Consider the following 21,153-nt stretch of genomic DNA (forward strand, 5'->3'; position numbering starts at 1 on the left):
TTAAATATCTGTGTACCTCACATAGTCCAAATCTCCCTTACTATTTCTCACTAGTGCTCAGAGACCCACAGACAGTAGTGTTACTGCATGCATGTGTGTTAATACATGCATATTGCTTGAACATGTTTTCATTTCCCAAATAACTACCAGATGAATTTGGTGGTTGAGGGCTCTGAATGGAATGCTTGTTTTCTTGAATATAATAAAACTGAAAAGTCATATGAGTAGTGTTCGTGTAAAAAAAGTCACATACAGAGAAATGGTGCATGTGGAGCAAATACTTTATAGAACTTTACATACCTGAGTTCTTGTAGGTATGCAGACAATATAAAAATGTAATTCTTGAGAGAACACTATATAAAGTGCTGCTGCATTGTCTTCGTATTGAAGATCTTAAATGAGATAAATGCTCGTTGTGAAATTGAAACACACACACACAGCAAACCAACAGCTAGCTGTGTTGGTAAAACCGATACTTGATTATTCACTGCAGTCGTGTTTGGGGTCTGTCCTATGTGCCATATGATGCATGTGTTAATTTTTAAAATATGCTGTTCACAATTTGTGCTCGATTTATTTGTGACAGGCTTTGAGAGGTTCAGGTTAGCATTAGTTGTCCTGCAGCACAAGTTTATGCAGGAACAGGTGTAGGTCTTAAGTGTGATGAGTTGTCAGTATTGAAGTCAGTGCTTGCCTTGTACCGCCCTCCACCACCTTAGCTGGAAACAAACAGTAATATTTTCAAGCGTTGATGTTACACTTCTGGCAATTCTGTGTCTTCCTTATTGGATGCAGTAAGCTTAAGTCTTGGCTGATTACAGCGAGATAGCTGGTGAGTAATGCCAGATTCTGAAATAAATGGTGATGTAATGTCCTTGATACTGGATCAAATCAGACTTCATCTCTTTCTGAACAGATCACATGAAATTTTATACCCCTCTGCTGAAATTCACTAATAGCAATATAAATGTTTTAAACTTTTCTGGCATGTTGCAGAGTTTGGATACAGCTCAACCCCTCTTATGTCTAGAGCGAAGATCCTGGAGTTGGACTGTGTCAGAAACCCTTGTTGTATGTCAGTGGTCCTGACTATTGCAGTTTTACTACAGCACTGTTAGAACTTGATGCCTTTTTAAAGTTATGACTATTTTGATAAGTGGTTGGTAGCTTCTAAATCCTTCTTTTACAAATCTGGTCTATTTTTGTTCAGTGCTTTCTTTATTCTGAATGCTTCAGTGTTATATCTGTGTTATAACCTACCCAATAAGTACCTTGTGTTATATTTGATACAGAATTTGAATGGATCTATAAAAAGTTAAAAATGCTGTTTTACAAAGATGGCAATTCTTCTGTCTCTTCCCCTTCGGATTGTTTATCTACAGGTTGTATATGTTTTCTTTAAACTTGGCTTTCTGTTTGAACAGGAGGCAACTTGAATGTGCTTTCTATTTAAATTCAGGGGTGTGTGTGTGTGCGGGGGGGGGGGAAATGTCAGATATGTTTTTAATGGAATCAGGCATATTGTTCGTGTGACTTACTGCAGTGGTTGCAAGAGAATGCTAGTGGGAAAAAATGCACAAAAGAATTTTCTTCCATCTCCTGTAAGCATGGAAGAGTTTGGTGTGATGTTAGTATCAATCAGTTCCATAGTTTTAGGTGACACTTATTGGAAGGAAGAAAACCGGGCATAGTTTTTATATTGTCCTCATTAATCCCTTCAAATTCAATGCAGCAGTTCTTGGCGATCATCTAGCCTAAAGTATGAATCAAATGGACCGTACCATATATCACTTAATTCCTTTCTTTTTAAACATCCTTCAAATCAGAAAATAAAACAGTCTTTGGTAACAGTAGTGTACTTGACCGTAGTTACATACTTCTAAGGGAGAGGACATTTACAAGCAGAGAAGTGAGCACATTTGTTGGTCTCAGAAGGCTATCCTGAAAAACGCTATTCAGACCATAGCATGATATGAAAGGAAAGAATTCTAGTTTTCTGGCTAGTATACATAATATTGGTATTGCCAGGAATGCAGTTATGAACAGAGTTATGATGAGAAGAAATGGGAATATCAGATGAAAAGAAGGGAGAGTAAGTAGTTATCTAGGTAGTGTTTTGCCTCAACTTTTTAGGTCTTATTATGAAAAATGGTATGGCCAATCATTGAAACTCTAATTGCATTTAACAACTGACACAGTCTCCCTGTTTAATTAAAAGATTATCCTTCCGTGGTGCTGAGAGATGCTGTGCATCTCTTCCCAACAATCACTTCCAGCTTCCTGGAGGAAAGTTGGCCTGTGAAGTTGGGACTGAACAAGAAGCGATGAACAATGAACTGAAGGCGAAGACTCAGTGGAGAAGGAGAATTCATGGTTTTAGCCATTTAAATTGTGACCAAAGCACTAGTAGCAAAATCAGTCTAGCAGGGACCTGAAATCTCTGAGGGGAGAGGGAAAATGGCGTAAAGGGGAAGAAGACCTTTCTAAAGCTGCAAGGTCTGGGTTTGCTGCTAAGTCAGTTGTCAGGTTATTCTGCGCATTTTAGGTGTTGCATCAGGCTCTTACTTGTTTATCCTTTGGGAAATGCGGAGGAAAAAAGAGCTTGTTTAGTGGATCTTTTTATACCTACTTTATACTTGCATGCAGTAGCTCAGACATGTACAACGCTGCAGGAAGTCTTTATTTTGAAGAGAAACTAGTAAGATTAAGATATCAAACATGGCAGGTAAGTGTGTCACATAATTGCTTTCTCTGGGTTATGAAATTAATCTGTCTAGTAAATTAGGACCAAAAGAATCATGAACAGCAAATCCTATGAGTAAGATGCATGCCAGAATATAATTTTAGTTGTTCCTGAAGTATTATAGTGATCTTTGCAGTGCGTTTAGTCCTGCCCATAAGCTTAGAGCACAACAGTAGCACAAAGGAGTAGTGTAGGATTTGTCACTCTTTTGTACCTGCTTTTAAGTTACTTTGATTAAATTTTAAATGACAAGAAAAAAAAATATATGGATGCTGCTAGCCTTTACTTCAGTCTGTGAAAACAGTCAAATTAATATGGAAGTTCAAATCCATTTATATCCTATTTGCCTTCATTAGGATTTATGGCATCTTCCAGAGACTCCTGTGAATAAATGAGTGGGATACAGACCACTTTTTATGTTGTCTTTATGTTGTCTTTTTCTTTTTATCATACCAGTGTTTACTAGTCACCTTTTGACAACCAGAACATTGGCTTGATCCAATACCTACTGAAGTCAGCGAGACATTCTCATTGTTTTCAGTTGGTTATGGGTCAGTTTCTTGCAGAATGAAATATCATAGTTTGGGGGTGGGGAGTACAGGGTGTTCTTGCCTGTTTTCAGGGTTACTTTGAGCAAGAGGAAGTAAGAAGAGTTTTTCATCTTCTTGTGTCCTGAAATATTGTTACCTGTTCTCTGAAGAAGGCCAACTGCAAAAGATAGTTGTCCTATTTCTTGAAGCAACCTAACCTAAACCCAAGGATCTTCCCTTCTCTCTGAGTGCAGATTTCGGTACAGAAAACATCTGTTTCATTCTTTTAGGCAAAACATTGAGAAGGGATTATGTGCAATGTGCTGCCTCATTATCTACTCCGGATAGCAAGATATGAGGTAAACACTTACAAGGTGTAGTGCTACATGCAAAGAGCTGTCTATAAACAAATGCTTGGCCTTTGAGTGAACCTTTTTTTTTTTTTTTTTCCCCCTGTGTGTGTTCCAGTAGTTTTCTCTGTTACAAGTAATAACTTCCAACTATGCAGGATTATTTTGATGCCTGTGGACTTTTAGTATAACAGGAACTGTGGAATTTGGCCATTGAGTCTTATAAAGGTGCAACTACTTTCTTTTTCACTTGAATGTGATCGAGGCCAATTGCGTGTAGCTGAATTGCAGCATATTTGTTGGAGTGACACCCAGTGTTGATATTGTGACTAAGCCCATCACAACGCTCGTAACCTGTTCCTTTGCTTAGCTACTTGCACTTATGATTTATTTCTAAATTATTGTTAGTCTTGAGCTGTTAGTTCTTGTTCTTCTGTTGTTAGCAGTTTCTCTGAGCCCTTAAATTGTAATTTAAGACCTTTAGTCATATGTATGCACACTGGCTGAATTAACAGCAACGTCATAATGAAATCAAAGTGAAATAATCTTAAGTCTCAGAATAATTTATGGGATTATTGTTTTTTATGTATTGTGTTGTATTGCTGTTGTTTAGCTATATTTTGTTCAGTTTCAAGAGCATATCAGAGAAGTAACTGTAGGGTTTCTTATGAAATACTGTGATTGCGCCTGCCACATACAAAATCCTTTCTGACTCCTCCCATTAATTTTGAAGTTGACCAGCCCTGGCCTCCTAGATACTTGACGAAAAAGCATGTGAGTTGGCTGAGGGACAGAGATAAGAATCTCCTCTGACTGAAAGGCTGGAATGCAAGGTCATGTAAATATAAGAGAATCTGTGTGGAAGGGTTATGAATACTCAGACCTCAGTAAAATCCTTAATACTCATCCACTTCTTACTTCATTTATAGTCTCCAAGCACAAGGGAGCTGAACTTCATTTATTTAGTTGTTTCATTCATGGAACAACCTCTGTGTTTTTGAAGTGGAAGTCTGTGAAAGGGGAAGGAGTTTTGCCAAACTGCTTCTTGGTTCTATAATATGCTTGCTCTTGCAACCTCTCTTTCAATAAAACAAAACCAAAAAGGCTATTCCTTCTGTGGGATGTTGCCATTGAAAGTCTTAGTTTAAAAGACATCTATGCTTGAACCAGAAGTCTTGTGTAGAGAACTTTTTGAATTCAAAGATTTAAAAGGAAGGATAGAGCAGGAAAAAAAAGTAGAGGTCTGTAAAGAATGAACAAGAGGAATACGAATGCAGTAATGCAGGAAGCACATAACACAATAAGTAGCATTTGTGCAATTTTTTCAATGTTTTCTTTATAATAAGTAGCTTGAGAGAGCAGTGGATATTGGAAAGTATAGATATGGAATGATACCTTTACCTTCTCCTCCTGCAGCAGAGGATCTGGATTATGGGAGCCTTCAACAGAGGTGGAGAAGAAAGAAATTTAGCCTTCTTGAGACTTAATGTTACTTTTTGTGGTATCTTGGAATAAGCATTAGTAGTTTCACACCTGGGAGACTTAAAAGTCTGAGGTCGGTGTGTGACAGACATAGGGAAAAGCATGTAATGCAAAGGATTCTGGAAACCTTGTTTTTCCTCCTTCTTGAGTGGGGTAATTCTTTATTTTTCAAGGTACTGCAAAATCATTACAGCCATGGCCTAGTTGTCTGCTTCTTGGTGACTGTTTGCCTTTAAGAAGCAGTGGACTGGTGACTGCTGAACTGATTTATGCGGTGGAAAGTTCCAGAGAAATGGTTAAAATAAGTGTTTTGTGGGTAATGTTTAAGATTAGCCCGCAGACCTTTGGGGAGGGTGGAGGGAGGGTGTTATCAGCACTGAGAACTGAGGTTTGGCGTAGGGTTTACGATGACTCTCAGCAGCAGTTCTCATCTGCTTGGTGCAGAGGCAAGCAGGTAATATATGGATAACAGTTGCAATATGTGAACGAAGGCTGAGGGAAAAGAGATTTGGGAAGAAGTGGTAGGAAAACGAAAATACTGTAATTAAATCTGGAAAACAAACAGAAGTATAGGTGTCAAAGCAGTTTCTAAATAATAAGTAGGGAGCTGGGTCAGAAAACCTTCATCTGGTGGTTTACATTAGTTTGCCAAAGATGTACAAAGGTGATTGAAACATCCTGAGAGATGGGTCTGCTCGGACATACATCACAAAGTAAGTGAGAGGAAACATAATTCCAGGCAGAAGATAAATTCACTAGCAGTAACTTCCAGTACTGAATTATCACTTGGGACATAACAGAGACAAAAGCTTTCTGGGGGAATGAGGGAGGTAAAAGCTCAACAATCTGATGGTTCCTGTGGGAGACCTGTCTTCATTTATGCAATCCTTGGATTCACAACGAGGTCTTTGTGTTGTTGATAGAGATTTCTTCAGTCTGCCGTCTTTGGGAGGGAGAATGGATGGGGATGATGTCTCCTGGGCCTTTCCTTTACAAAGGAGATTTCCTGGGAAGTGATCTGGTTGGGTCTGTGTTCCTACCTCTCCTAGCTCAACTTCTTCCTACCTCCAGTACTCTTTGCTTACACTACTGAGGATCTGGTGTTGATCCAGTGGCTCTCTAGAGAGAGAGGGCTTAAAGAGCAGCTTGCCCTGCAGATTTTCTCATTGTTGTTGTCATATGCTGGGCTTTAAGGCCATTCTAACAAAGTATGAATCTGAATTGTGGATGGATGTGTGGTGTGACTATGTGTGGGTTTGTAGCAGGACAGTATAAACACTTCAGTTCTTACAAAGATGTTCCCAGCTGCTTAAAGGGAATGATCTTTTCCTCTTGAGAACTGATCATATAATTAACAGAAGTGCTTCAGGTGAGCCTGAGGGTGAAAAGAATGGATGGAAGACTGCAAACTTTCTACTGGAGTATGACAGCTTCTTACTCGATTGGCTATGTGAGAGATGTGTCTTTCGTCATTTATAAAAAGGCTTGTTTGTGAAACTTCTTGTGGGTTAAAAAAAAAAAACAAAAAAAAAAACTTTGGAAAGCCACACTTAACTTCTCAGAGAACTATCAAAGTTCATTGTTTTATATGACTTTAAGAGATTCCTGTCACTTCCCTGTGCTGCGTGGCATGGGGAAGAAAGGAGGGTTCTGGAAAACGTGAGATGCTTCAGAAGCAGGCCTAGGTAACCACAGTGCAAACTAATAAGTAATTGGCAGATGGCAGAGAAGCAACGGAGCAAAACTGACTGGAGCATGGCTGCCCCATTGCATTCAGTTTCAAGGCCTTGAAGCAAAATCAGAGACCATTTGGAAGATTTTCAGGTTTACTTGATGGTGACTTTTTACTCAGAACAGAGTTGACCTTGGTGGGGAACCTGAATTTGATGAGATCAGAATTTTAGAACTTTTCTGTTGTGCTCAGGGGAGGAATTTTATCCGGGGACATCACTAAATCTGTTGAATGGCAGTGGTTTGACTCTTTGCCCAGCCATGTGCTGAGTCGTGCATTCTTCTGCCTGGTGTGTTTGTTGACAGCGCATCCAGTTACCTTTCAGAAAGTTTACATTATTTACTTATCCTTTTTTTTTTTTTTTAAAAAAAAAAAAAGTCAACCATGACACTGCTTACTTTCCTTCTCTGCATTCCCTTCTCCTATGGGTATTGGATGGAAGAAGTGTTTGTGTCACTAGTTAATGTGTACGTGTCTTGTGATTAATTTTTCTTTGGAAAAAGACAAGGCAAAAGATCAGAACTTGGTCTGAATCCATGCCTATGGCAGTGATTTCTGAGGATCTGGCCAAAATGCTGGCATATAAGAGTTTTAACCTCTGTTCTGGACAGCAGGGAAATGTTTTAGATATCAGAAACATTACAAAATGAGATGAGTTTCCAGGAATACTTCTCTCACTTGGGCACATGTATTTGTGTGTGGGGTGTTTCTGTGGATCAGACAAGTTGGTATATGCATTCCAGAGACATGGAGTCTGAATGCAAGCTGTTAAAATTTTGGTGAAGTGCACCTACGTGTAAATCCTGCTGTTTATTTTCTTTGTATAGATGGGATGTAGTAATTTATTTGTTACTCTGCTTTGGTGTATCTACCAAACAGAGTACGTTACATATGGGATCAGTAGCTTCTTGTTCTTGACTTTGCTGGGTAGTCTGAGCTGCAAGACAAGAAATAATTCTATGTCCTTCTTGATGGTTCTCTTTCCTACCTTTCTTGTACTTAGACTTTATTGCTTTTTTATTATTTCTTCAAGCCACAGTACTAGCATACATATGACTATATTTAAATATTGTTCCCCTGAAAGAATCTAAATGAAAATAAATGGCTTCTGTCTATATTTTTTCTTTCCTAAGAAATTATGTGTGTACGATGCCTCATCTGATGTGTTACAGTGTCATCGATAACTGCGTATTTGCAGAATCCCATCCACAGTAATGAAGGTTCTGAGTCAATTGACATCTCTTGCTTATTTATGTGGAAGAAAGAAGAAAGGGAGAATGCAGGTTATACTTGTTTATTTAAGCAAAATGTATTTTATGTGCATGACGCAATGTCATTTTGATGATGATATTAAGGCTTAAAGAAATTGTCATTGCCCTACACCTCTTTCTCTATTTATTCTGGTGTTTGTTTATCTCTTTCCTCTTCCAGCAAAGCTTTGTACTTCAGTGCCAGCTGCTAGTACTTCTTTTGCTCTTTCCAGGTACAGCAATTTTCAAACTTAAGTTTTGTGATTCAAATGTGAGTACTATAGGTTACTTAAATGTGAAATACTAGTAGTGATTTAATAACCACAACTGAGAGTGAATACTGCTGAAAACTTAGTGATAAAATATGGTGGCAAGACCACTGACAGGACCTTGTAAAGGTCTTTATCGATAATTCTGATTAAGAACTGGAATTGGGTTCTCTTGAGCTAGTTACTTAATCTGAATTAAGTTTCCCTGTAGTATCCAGATGTTCGTCTTTTTCAGTCTTGAGAAATAGGAGCAAAGTTACTAGCTTTAGAAGCTGTTCACTGCTGTGCAAGCCCAGAAAAACCAGTGACTTACATAGATATATTTTTTTTTCCTGCTGACATGCTCTGTAGGGCTTTTCTTTGTATGTGAACTTCTGAGTCTGATAACACACCATGCAAGATGATGTACTTCCATACATACATGCTTGAGGAATTTTCCTGTTTCTGTTGGAATAAAATGAAATTCTTGTTACTGGTGGATTTTTAATTGTGCAGTATCGTGGTCAGTACTATTTTACTTTAATGGGTTCTTTGTCTTCCTTTTCCTTCTCTGGAACTGTTTCACTGGATTTGTGGTCACACTGATCCTGAAACCATACCTGAGGCTGGCTTCATGCTGTTCTTGAACTTGTTTTCTGACTACAGTTTTGAAAATTTAACAGTCTTGGAAAATTTGTTTGAGGTCACTTACTGTTATTAGTTAGGTCAGAGATGCCCTTCAGCTTTGAAATCTGGAAGGCTTTCTGTTATCCTAAGGATGTTGCAAGAAGCAGTGTTGAGACTAGGACGTGTATTTTGGTTCATATTATTTTCTTAAGCTAATACCCTCTCAGCAAAAGCATTTTTCCTCACTGTTTTGTTAGGCAGTTAGAGAGAACAGTTAGAAGAAGAATGTATTGAAGCTGAAGCTGATGTAGTGTTTAGTCAGTATCCCCTTGTTTTTAATCTCCATCTCTTTATTACCATACAGTGATTTTTCTTGACAGAGAAACAAGATTTTTCACATTATTTTTGATAACTTCTTTTGTCAGAAGACTAGTTCCCTTTCCCCCAACATGGGGCTGGTGTGTTAAACCACTTCTGTATCATTTGGGATTAATAGTTGTCTTCTTGTAACAGTTTCTGGCTTCGTTTTACTTTCATTCACCCCGTACTGTGACCAAAACTGCATTATAGTCCAAAGACAGTGTCGGTAGCTCTTGGTTAGGTCTTAAGGCATATGTATGCTTCTTTGATTTGATTTGATTGTATTTTATTTTATTTATTATTTTATTTTTCCCCTCTGTTTTGTGCCTGATTTTGTTTATGGCTTAGTCTCAGCATGTAATTATCAGTATTCACCATTTATCTTTTTTTTTTTTTGTCTTGTTCTTGGACTGGAATGGTTTCCTTGTCCGCGGTGACAGGGCAGTTGCTGAAGTGCTTGCCAGTTGTAGAGGCAGCTGCAGGCAGCATGGGAGTGCAGCCAGAGGTGGGACCACGCGTCCCAAACACAGCAGGCAGGGAGAGCAGGGGAGCACCTGCGGGCTGCCTGCTGCCGTGGGGCAGTAGCAGAAGTGATGGTGGCTTCTCTTTATTGACTTTCCTGCACTGCTTTGCTGATGCCAATTACTGATGCAGTTTTACAGTTACAATAGTAATCTATACTTGCTCAAAAAAAAAAAAAGTATAGCTTATCCATACAAAGAATGATGCCACTTTGATTCATCAAATTAATTATCATTCTTAGTTTCTTTAAATATGCAAAATGTCTCATGATTGCAGGTTTGCTCTTTCTGGAGGAAAAAAAAGGTCTCTGTCTATATATATATTTAAAAAGAAATTACCAGTTAGAAACAGGATGTTACAGACTTCTCATGCTGACCTTGGAGATGCACAGAATTCCAGAAACCAGAGAGGAACATCTGGAGAAATACTTGAGAGGCTTTATTTATTTATTTATTTGTGTAGCATGTCTCAGTTAAATGTGATGCATCTGGCCATTGTCAAGTCATGATAGAAGCTCAGAGAAGATGAAGGGATATGCTCAATTTGCTTGCTCTTTAAAAGGTATACTGTAACACTTCAGACTTTCTCTGTTCAACTCAGTAAGAAAATGATATTTTTGTCTTTGAAACCAAAGTTTGAAGTAAGCAAGCAGTTACAAATTAGACTAAGTACGTGTATTTCTTAAATCTCCAGAACAGTTATTTTCGGTGTTGTGGAGATAATACTTAATCATGCATTATATTTGGACATAAGACAATGTTCGAGCTCATACTTTGAACCCAAAGTGATGATATTTAGCAAAATACTGTATCAAAAGTAAAAATCTAAGTTACTGTTAAGAAAAATGGTTCTCGTATATTTGAACACTCTTGCCAGGGAAGCTCTTTTTCTAAAAGTTGTTTTCTGCATTAATATCAAAAATGTTCTAATTGAGATACTGGTAGGTTTAGTGTAAGCACTGATTATTTCATTCTTCCAGAAGTGCGGTAGAAATCACATGGATTTTTACAGTTGAAATGATGTTTCATTTTGGTGTCACCAGTCAAGTTTCAGGCAGGACACGTATTTGAATCTATGCCTGTAGAACCTGGCAGAGCTCATGAGTATGTTTAATACTCACTGATAAGCTGGTGAGTCCAAGAAGGGATTTCAAGAGGCTGCTAGGGTTCAGTGATGATGTAAGACTTTGGAGCAGATGTTCTGCTGTGAGTGAGTCCTCATTGTGGAAAATTGTGTGAATCCTGTTTATTTTATTGTCAAAGTTTGGAAGAATGCCATGACTATCTTCCTTGCTCAGTTTCTATCTCTTGTGAAAATGGAGAGAGGAGGCCTCTTGGAGGGGAAGGCAAAAATTTGATTTTTTCTTTTGCCAAAGAACGTAAATGGAATTAGAGTTATTTAGGGGGAAACTATTAATTATACTCAGAGTCTGCTTCTTAGTTTTCTTCAAAACTTAAAATATGGATAGCAAATCAGTGATAAAGGCAGGAATTAGATTGAACTTCAGTGAGTTGCAACTCCCCTGTTTAACCCCAGGACACCACTTGCACTCATGGTCTATTGGTGTATCAGTAATGCCATGAACCGCTCCTAGGGACAGTTACATTGGCAATAAGTCCCGCGGGCATCCATTACAGCCTTTAACTGGGTACAAGATGAAATCCAGATCAGGGAAAAGAGGAGACTCTGTCTCTAAGACCGGTCAACACTGTTTTCTAAAAATGATTACGTTGGGTACCAACCAGGTAGAGAGCAGCTTTGCAGAAAAAGCGCTGGGGGTCCTGTTGGACACCAAGTTGAATATGAGCCATCAACGTGCCTTTGCTGTGAAGGTGCCTAATTGTATCCTAGGCTGCATCAGTATGACAGCTGCCAGCAGATCAAGGGAGGTGACCCTTCCCCTTTATTCATCCCTAGTGAGGCCACACTTGGAAGGCTGGGTCCATTTCTGGGCTCTCCAGTACGTGGGCCTGTATGTACCGGAGAGAGTCCAGCAAAGGGACACAAAGATGGTTGAGGGAGTGGAGCATTTCTCCAATAAGGAAAGGACGAGTGAGCTGGAACTGCTTAGCATGGAGAAGAGAAAGCTCAGGGAGGATCTTATCAATGCATATAAATACCTGAAGGAAGGGTACAAAGAAAATGGAGCCAGGCTCTTTTTGGTGGTGCCCAGTGACAGGGCAAGAGACAGTGGGCACAAACTGAAACACAGGGGGTTCTGTCTGAACATCAGGAAACATCTTATTGTGAGGGTGACAGCACTGGCACAAGTTGCCCAGAGATGTCTTGGAGTCTCCATCCTTGGAGCAGAAGGAGATTGGAAGGCACTCCAGAGGTCCCTTCCAACCCCAACCGTTCTGTGATTCATGCACTTTATTGCAGGCTTCTTTTTGCAGTCTGTTTGAAGCTTTTTGCATCACTTGTGTCAAAAACAATTGACTTTTAGTTATGTTGTATATAAACACTAATGATATTTTAAATGTTTTTGTGAGGAGAGGTGATCTGCTTCAAATGTAATTCCATACAGTGCACTGCAAGTTTTTGTGGTTCAAGTTCTATAAAGAATGTCAGAGGTACTGTTTCAAAGCTCTTGTTTATGAAAGCTTAAAAGAAATCCAGATGTGAAGATTCTGTAAAAGCATTTGTAGTGAAAAGCTTTTCTTTAGAAGCTCATTCCTATCCATCGCTCGTCTGCCTAAGACACCTCTGGAAAAATCCCGTTTCTTTCCCTCCCCAAGCCTCTAACACTTGATACTCTCGAGTAAACAACACAGAGCTTTGTCAAATGAGGGGAATTCTACACCATGTCTTGATTTTTCACTTTTTAAAGGACACTTTTAAAACTGGGGGAGGGACAGTGCTAAAGGAAAGCAAACAACTTTCTTTATGTCTTGATCAGTAGTGGTTTTAGGCAGTGTGGAGGAGAGGGGAGATACTGATGTTAGTATATAGTTTATCCTCTGTAAACCTAAGGGAAGGGGGAATATCCCATTACATATATTACTTACTGCACGTGTTTGTTTTCCTTAGTTTTCTAATTTAGTTGCTCTTCAGACATGTTTCATCCTCTTCACAAATGCACATAGTGTGGAGTTATAAGAAATGAGTCTGGGCTGGTTGAAACCTCTAAATTCTTGATCTAAAATGTGGTCATTACGTGCTTCCTGTGGTGAATGTCTCTGTTCATAGGCTTAATCCTGAAATGTTTCTGGTGTTGGAACTGGCATTAGTATTAAGAAATATCATATGGAAAAAAGAGTCATGGAACCAGAATGTGACCAGAATTTCTCATTTTCCTCTTATTGACTGTCAGAAGGACCCCTGGTTGTCATTCCTGGTTTTATTGCTTGAAGGCCTTACCCCTGATTTATAGGAAGGAGTCTGAGAGCTGGTGATGATAATGGGGTTGTATTCCTAATGGGAAGGGTAATGTTGTACCTATAACTTTGTTGTAGTTGTTTATGCATAAAGCTGCCGTCAACAAAACACAGCTGAATGACTTGTATTTTTGAATGCATGGCATACCTGTATTTCAGTTTTCTGTCTGACATGGGCACGTGATCACGCACGTAACTTAAGGCGTAAACTGCTTCATATTAACTTTCCTTCATTTGTCTGGAATTGCCTCTTTACATGCTCTTATTGTGGAGTACCTGCCATTCTGTAATAGCAGGACAGCTTACATCCTGCTAACTTGTTCATGAAGCTCTGTCTTGATCAGCAAACTTCTTCAATAGAAGAGTTCAAAAGATTGTGCTCATTATGCTAAAAAAATAAAAATAAAATAAAAATGGCACCCCTAGGCTCCTGCATGATCAAACTTGGGGACGTTTTAAAACCGGGCCATGATTAATTGTACAGTAAAACAGAATTATTAATTTATGTTTTTAAGAGAATGGACTAAATTATGTTCACCCTCTCTGCACAGTTTTGGAAAAGAGAAATATGCATTAATAAACAACATGACTGTAATTAATTAATGATTCCCTGGAGATGGTTTGCTCCCAGAGTAGCTAATTACTGTGTAAAATACTAAAAAATTAATCCCAAAGCACATCATGAAAAATCAGCCATGGGTTAGTGAATTGTGGTGATTGAAACAGATTGTGTTCTGTCTTAATGGCTAAAGTTAACAACTGAGACAAATGATAAAATGCAAAACAAAACTCCAGTGTTTAGGTGCATTTTGGCATTTCTAATTAATGAGCTTTTAGCTGTGCCACTAAAAATAGCATAAAGATCTTAGTAGAATTAGTGTGAGCTATAAGCCTATCTCTCTTTTTATTACTTGTGGAAGATCTAGACAGGTCCTAAACGTTAGAGTCCTCAACTTCATCATTCCCTACTTCTTTGTTATCTGTCTTCAATATTCTGCTGGGTTTGTTAGTTTTCTCCTATTTCGGATAGAATTCAAGTGTGTTTTTTTTTTTTAATTGTTCACAAAAATAAATTTCAGAAGCTTACTACCCTATTAACATAGATGACGACATAAATTTAGGCACCTTTTAATGAGCAGTTCATTGTGTGTTTCTCAGTTGGCAACTGAGGTAGATTTTGCAACTGGCTTCCTAAATTCTTAGTAAATTTTTGCAAAGAATGAAATTCAGTCTGCTTTGTGCCTCAAGAGCTTCAGTGATTTCCAGGGAACTACATGAATATATCAAAAACTTGAACAGGTGTAAAATCAAGGCCTTGATTTGTAAAATGGTACTTAGTAAGAAAAACAGGCACAAGGTAGTAATTTTTTTTTGTTGAAAACAATGGTTATTGCTCAGATAAATGTTAGCAGCATTGATTGATTGCTGACAAGAGGTGTAGAAGTGATTAACATGACAATGTACAAATCATGCCATAAATATTTTTGTCCCTTGCAACTGCAGCAGGCATATAAACTCAACTTTCAGGTATTTTGTAATGTGCTTTTTGAAGGAAGAGCTTTCTTTTTCATTTGGAGAGAAAATTAAAATTATTTCATACTTAAGTTTTCCTTGTGAAGTCTCTATAATTCTACTTCAGCCTAGCTGATGCATCTTTTGTACAGTTTAAGTGAAGCTTTGATGCATTCGTAGGTATCTCCCCTTCTTCCTTTCCTTCCTCACTCCTAAATCTTATTATGTGGCTTTACTATGAAAATGAACTGTTCCCCAGGCTTCTTGTCAGAAAATGAGTTTTCTCACTCTGCAGTCTGTTTATAAGTCTATATATGTTACATACATATATCACTCTCTCTCTCTGTAGACTAATAAATAAACTGCAGTGAGAAATGTATAATAAACTATATACATTATATAATTTATATTTCGTATGTTATATATAACATATTATAAAATAAAGAGTTATAAATAAGTATGTTTAAGAGGTAACTAAGAATATCAGAAATATTTATAGTGTGACTTTCAGTCTTTATAGGTAATGATTTAGAAACACTGTTCTCAAATATAAGTGAAAATTGGTCATTGGTTCTAAGCCTATTCAAACTATTTTTTTTTTCTGGGGATGAATGCATGTACAAAATAAATTAATTGCTGTCTGTAAAATGATGTATTCAAACTACGGATTTCCATGTTTGGCAGGTTGGGTCTTGACTTGGGCATTTCATCCTGCCTTTATCTGTTATACATATTCTGTATAAACTTTACCATCTGCATGCTTGATGTAAATCACTTCCCTCATGTTGACTGGAAGGATTTGGGAGGGGAAGCTAGCAGTTACATTGCTAGTATATTCTCAGCTTTTATAGATAAGAGGCATGCTGCCCAGCTCCTTCTCTGTTTCCACCTTGATGCTCTGAAGGAGTTGGGGAGGTGACAGCAGAGGGAGTTATATGTGGTGTTCCTTTGCATACCTATAGAGAAGGGGTCACCATTTTATTCTTTGCTCTCGCTGTCTAAGGTACTTTGTTGAGGTGCCTTTGGGAGTTTCTTGGAAAGGCTTGGCTGGAGCTGGAGAAAGTAAGAACAGTTATGGGGATATGGAACAGCTGTGTTGTAAGGAGAAACTGAGTAGATTGGGATCATTAAGTCTGGAAAAGACCACCAAGGCTGAATATGACAGATAGGCAAAATTATGAATGATGTAGATGAGGTGATTAAAAATAAATTGAAAAGACGAAAGTTTTTTGTGGAGAGCTTAATTGAATTGATCTCATCACCTCGTGTTGCTGTTCCTGACTTCCCACAGTAAAGGTGCTCCGGGGCCTGTTCTGGAGGTAAAAGCCTTTGCAGGGCTCTTGGTGTGTGTGGGATTTTTCCCAAGATTTGAGAGAGCAAAGCATGTCTGGGCAGCCAAGCAGATGTTGGAGGAGGGGACAAATGAAAACCATCTGGAGGTGACTCTCACTGGAAGGGTATGTGCTCCCTCAACAGAAACCACAGAGCTTATCTATTGAGTGTCAGAGAAAGCAGACTGGGCAGAGCAGTTTGATCCGGTATTGGCTTTCTTACCTTTGGTTTTTACTGCACAGAGCTAGGGACGTTTTGAAAATCGCAATGGTCTGGTAATGTTTCTTGGGGCTAATATTGTTAAACAATACTACTACTTCTGGCAAAACTCCAGGCGTAGTCATAGCTTTGCATCGGTTAATCTTTTGCAGTTCATGATTTATCTTTATCAGATGCCTGGCATAAGTGAAGAGAACTTTTTTTCTTCTTTTTTTTTTTTTTTCCCCTGAAATGAGTTGTCTCCTAGAAGTCTACCTAATCTGTAGAGCTGCTGGCAAATCTGATGCAGTATAACCTGGAGCCAAGAAAGAAGAATGAAGAGAACAGTGAAGAAAAGTGGGAGCATAATGAAGGCATCTGCATGTTTTCAAGGGAGAGGAAGATGTCTTATCACTTAAATAAGATTCAAAATGTGACTTTATTCTCCCCAAGTTTTGTGAACTTTACAGGAAACACTACTTAACATAATAAAATGTTTACCGTTAGACTTTTCTCTGCTTTCTTAATAATTCTTAAGACTTCAAAATAAGTTATATCTAAACTGTTTTCCTCCAGCTCCTGTTAACATCTAGTGGTTTATTTCCATTCCTGGTAGGTATAGTTTTACCGTATGGCTTGTATTCCTGTGCATTATTTTCAAAGGGGACCACAGGGACTTGCTTTAATTTGTTTGTATTCTGTTTCCTTCAAGCTTGGATATCTCTGTAGGCATTTTTCTTGTGTGCATATATACATGCATATGTCTTTTTTTTTTTTTTTTTTTTTTTGCTTAACATCAGATTAAGAGTTGTGAGTAAAGATTCCTTTGTGGTATGAGCATATAACCTAACTCTTTAAGCTGGGAAATAAACACTTTATCTGTCCTTCAAAGTACTGAGATTTCTGATGCTTTTTTTGTTCATAATGGGACCAAAACCCTCATTTCTCCTTTTTTCAAAGAAGATTCAGCCCACTGTAGAAAAGCTGATCATGGTTCAGCCTGCATATCTTACAGCCCAGCTGAGTTTGGTGATTAGCAAACAATTTTCTGTCTTGGGAGGCAGATCTATCTCTGATTTTGGTCCTGAAAAATCTTTTCTATAAGACAGCTTATCTGAAACAATTTTTTTAGGGGGGAGCTGTTTTTTTTCTTTTTTATTTTCTTTTTTTTTCCTTTTTTTTGAGGACCAGCCTAGTTTTCTGTAATGTTCAGTTTCTTTGAGAATTAACTGTGCTTCATATTTAACAAAGATCATATATAAGTTTTGACCTCTTTCTTACAGTCATGCTTGTCATCTGTATTTCAAAATTGTTTATCTTATGTTCAAGTATCTTGCTTGTAGCTCTTATAGTAATACATTACAGATTGTTGTATATGTCAAACAATTTAGTTTTTGTACTATATATGGCTACTTTTGTGGAGTCACTTTCATTTCCCATTCTCTTCATGTTGGTGCTTATGCTTCAGAGTACTACTTGTCTCAAATTAGCGTTTTTTTTTTTTTCTTAAAGGAACTATTAGTTCTTTATTTTTGCTCTGTCGTGTTGGAGTTTTTGCAGTGTTGGTGCTGTTTGCACGGTTGTTGTTAGGGGTCTGTTACCTGTGCCATTACTATTCAGGATTTGCATGAGCTCATAAGTATGCAATAAAATAGCTTTGTATAGGAAAGTGGCATACAAAAATTTAGACTGAAAGACAATCAGACAATTTATGCTGGAAGGGACCTCAGAAGAGGTGAGAGACAAGGTCTTGATGCTGTGCAAGCAGTGCTAAAACACTGGTGTGTTATCAACACTTGGTCACAGATAAGAAAAAGATAAACTCTATCTCAGCCAGACCCAGTGCACCTTAGATTGTTTTCCAGGTGACACTGTGACAAACAGCAACACGTACAGCAGTGCTTACATGCTTTGGAAGGGCATTAACCCAGGTGACACAGGACTCTAAGGCTGGAGCTCCTGCTCTAAGGTCACTGCTTTAAACGTGATTTCCCGGAAAGAGTTGGCTAACAGGTTTTATGAAGGAAACTTTTGTTTTGTCTGTTAAATTTAAATGAGTCATGATACCACATGGTGCTAACTGACTGGTGACACCTGAGAACCTCTGCTAATAACTGCTTTACTTAATATCTTTTATATTAAATTTAAAAGGAAAAGTATGTTACATTAATAATTTCATGGCGGACGTGCATATGCATTATTATAAACTGATCACACTACTTCTATAGTGAGTGTCGCGGTGTGCCTTGAAGCTTTTGGACATTCTCTTTGTCCACCTTTCTCTGTTGGCATGAGTGCTATGTGGTGACTTACTCTAAAGATTTGGGGGGTTCCTTGCTGGAAGGGGCAGGCCTGGAGTTCTGGACAAAAGGTCTCAGACCTCTGAGAAAGTGAGGAAACAGCATTCTAGTTCCCTTTCATTTGTCTAGCAAAGCCACATTGTCAAGGACGTCTGTAGTTGTTTACAGATCAAAAGAGAAACAGTTGACCCATTCATGCCTTTTAGCATAATGGTATCTCGTATCTCTACTCTCGTATCTCCCTGTTTTCCCAGTAGATTTTAATGTGCTGAATGGCTTGTATTCAGGAGAAAATAATTAGGGAACATCAGGTCTTAACGCGCAGTTATTGATAAAGAGACTGTGGTAAAGGGAAAAACGAAAATATACTCTGACAAATGTCTGTCAAAGACGTAGAAGAAAGGAAGAAAGGTGACTGGAAGTGAGTATACGTCGTCTTTTATCCGTGCAAATGTTGGGGTGTGGGGGATGGAGGGAGAACTCCATTTTTAACTGGAATGGAAAAGTCATTGTTGCTGGTATCTAAGGAGGTGCTCTCCTCAGCTGGGCAGGCTTTTGATACTGTCATTTTCCCAGGCATGGGAATGAGAATTTGCAACCAAGAATGTGGCTGCTACGTTTTCTTGTTTAAAGTCAGAGAGGCCTATTAAGGGGTGGCTAGAATTGGAGAATATTCATAGTTCTCTGGATGAACTTCTTCTGGCTATACAGTTTAAATAGAAAGTATTTCCAGAGTGCGTTCTTCATTTGCGTTATTCCTGTTCATGTGGTAAGTAAAGATTACTGCCTCCACTTCTGGTAATGAACTGAAATACAGGAAGATGGAATAACTTAAACTGAAAATCCATAGCTGAGGATTGAACTTAGATTTGGTATAGTCTACTGAGATATCATCTGTTTCTTTAAATAAGTCTTGCAGATAGAGTGAACCAGAGTTTTATTACCCCTTAGGTAAAAAGGGGAAAAACAGAGGCTTTTAGGAATGGTTCTGTGCATGTGCACAAGTGCACTGAAGAAAAAAAAAATCTTGGAAAGTGATTAAGCACACTTCAGAAATGTCACATGTTCAAGGAATGGAGATTCTGACATGAAGCTCTAAATGTGGTATAATCGCATCAGCACTCATACTGCTAGGATGAATGACTCCTTGAATTGTTTTAACTTTGTCTGGGAGTCGTCATTTGAGATCTCCAGCAGACAAGAGACAAATTTCTATTCAGTGCACTAGAAAGAAGAGCAGGAATTCATGCTTTATATAGCATCTTAGCTCACATGCATTTTAACATTTACTATCAAAATAACAGTGAAAGAAAAAACAACTCCTATTAATTAATGAGAAAGAAACATTGACTGTATTTGACCAACCTTTGCCCAGAAGGGAATTTAAACAAATTTTAAAACATGCACCAATAATCAGAAATCCATGTGCTATATACGCAGGTGAACCATTGTAGCAATTGCACGTGATACTTAAAAGGTAATGAGTGCGAGTGAGAGACTGCACATCCTAAATCTTCATCTGCAGTGCTTATTTTCCTAGATTCGTTGACATCTTTGTTCAGTAATTTATTTGGTACTGTACAGAATGAGTTCATGTCAGGGGTACATAAGGATACTGAGGGAAGAAAAGACATCTTGGCTTGTAGAAATTAAATTGGAAAGAAAGTGGAGCTTTCTAATAGGGCAGTAAAGGCTGATTTGCCTTTGACAATCAAAATAAAAGTTGAGAAAGGCTCATATGTTAGTGATTTCCAGGTTCCTAAGAAGGGCAGTTTCAGTGTCCAATCACATAGAAAAAGTTCTTCCTAGACAAATTATTTGAAAAGTTTATCAGTTTTCAAAATGTGATGGAAGGGAGTTAAATAACTTATTACAGGTAAGTCAGTGTATAAATACGGGCTGTAAATGACACCAGTTTAATCATCAATGCTGTCTGTTTTCTTTAGCAGATAAATAGGGTAATTTTGTCAAGATAACTAACAAGTGCTTTAATTAACATTTTTGGTGAGATTCATGCCACAGAGAGTAACGATGTGTCACTTCACCATTCTGATTTCCTGCCAGTTGTGGCCCTGAGAGCTTGTCTCTGGTAGAGTTACTGAGGGAAGGCAGTGAATTTGGATTTCTGAACTCTTTCTAGCTGGAAGTGCTTCATGCAGAAGGGTATAATTTTCTGTTTTACTCCCACGACTAGCTTCTGTATGTGGAAAACAAGAAATGTGTAGGAAAAGAACTAAACTGTTTATAAAATGGGGATTTTTAAAGCGGTACTTAAAATTCCTCTTGAAATACTTCACCATTTCTTTTCACTTATGTTTCAGGTAGTAGTCTTACAGGAAAGCATCACTGGCTTAATGTTTTTGTAAATCTGTTATGAATTTTTTTTTTCTGGTTTTGTGTTGAGGTTGTTGCTGTCTTTTCAAGCTCTCATCATTCAGCAAAATGCATGACTTATTTTGTCCAGCAGTTCCCATGCAGTAATGTCTTTCTGGTTTTGATTTTGTTTTGTTCCTCAGTCAAAGGACAAAAGTAATTCCATACTTTTGCCGTACTTTAAAAATACAAGATGAAAGCAAAACTTGCTAAGGTA

At 38.1% G+C, this 21,153-nt stretch overlaps 1 protein-coding gene and 1 long non-coding RNA gene across 3 annotated transcripts in view; both read left to right on the forward strand.

Annotated features, from left to right (window-relative positions):
- CDK14 (cyclin dependent kinase 14) overlaps positions 1 to 21,153 on the forward strand; it is a 348,887-nt gene that overhangs the window by 6,678 nt on the left and 321,056 nt on the right. The window lies entirely within an intron of this gene.
- On the forward strand, positions 2 to 20,793 carry LOC308190819. The gene is made up of 2 exons (XR_013947504.1): positions 2 to 16,190; positions 16,532 to 20,793. It is a non-coding gene; the product is annotated as an uncharacterized lncRNA (long non-coding RNA).

This window comes from Anser brachyrhynchus (genome assembly GCF_964034855.1).
Source record: "Anser brachyrhynchus genome assembly, chromosome: 2".
In the NCBI taxonomy this organism is placed as follows: Eukaryota; Metazoa; Chordata; class Aves; order Anseriformes; family Anatidae; genus Anser; species Anser brachyrhynchus.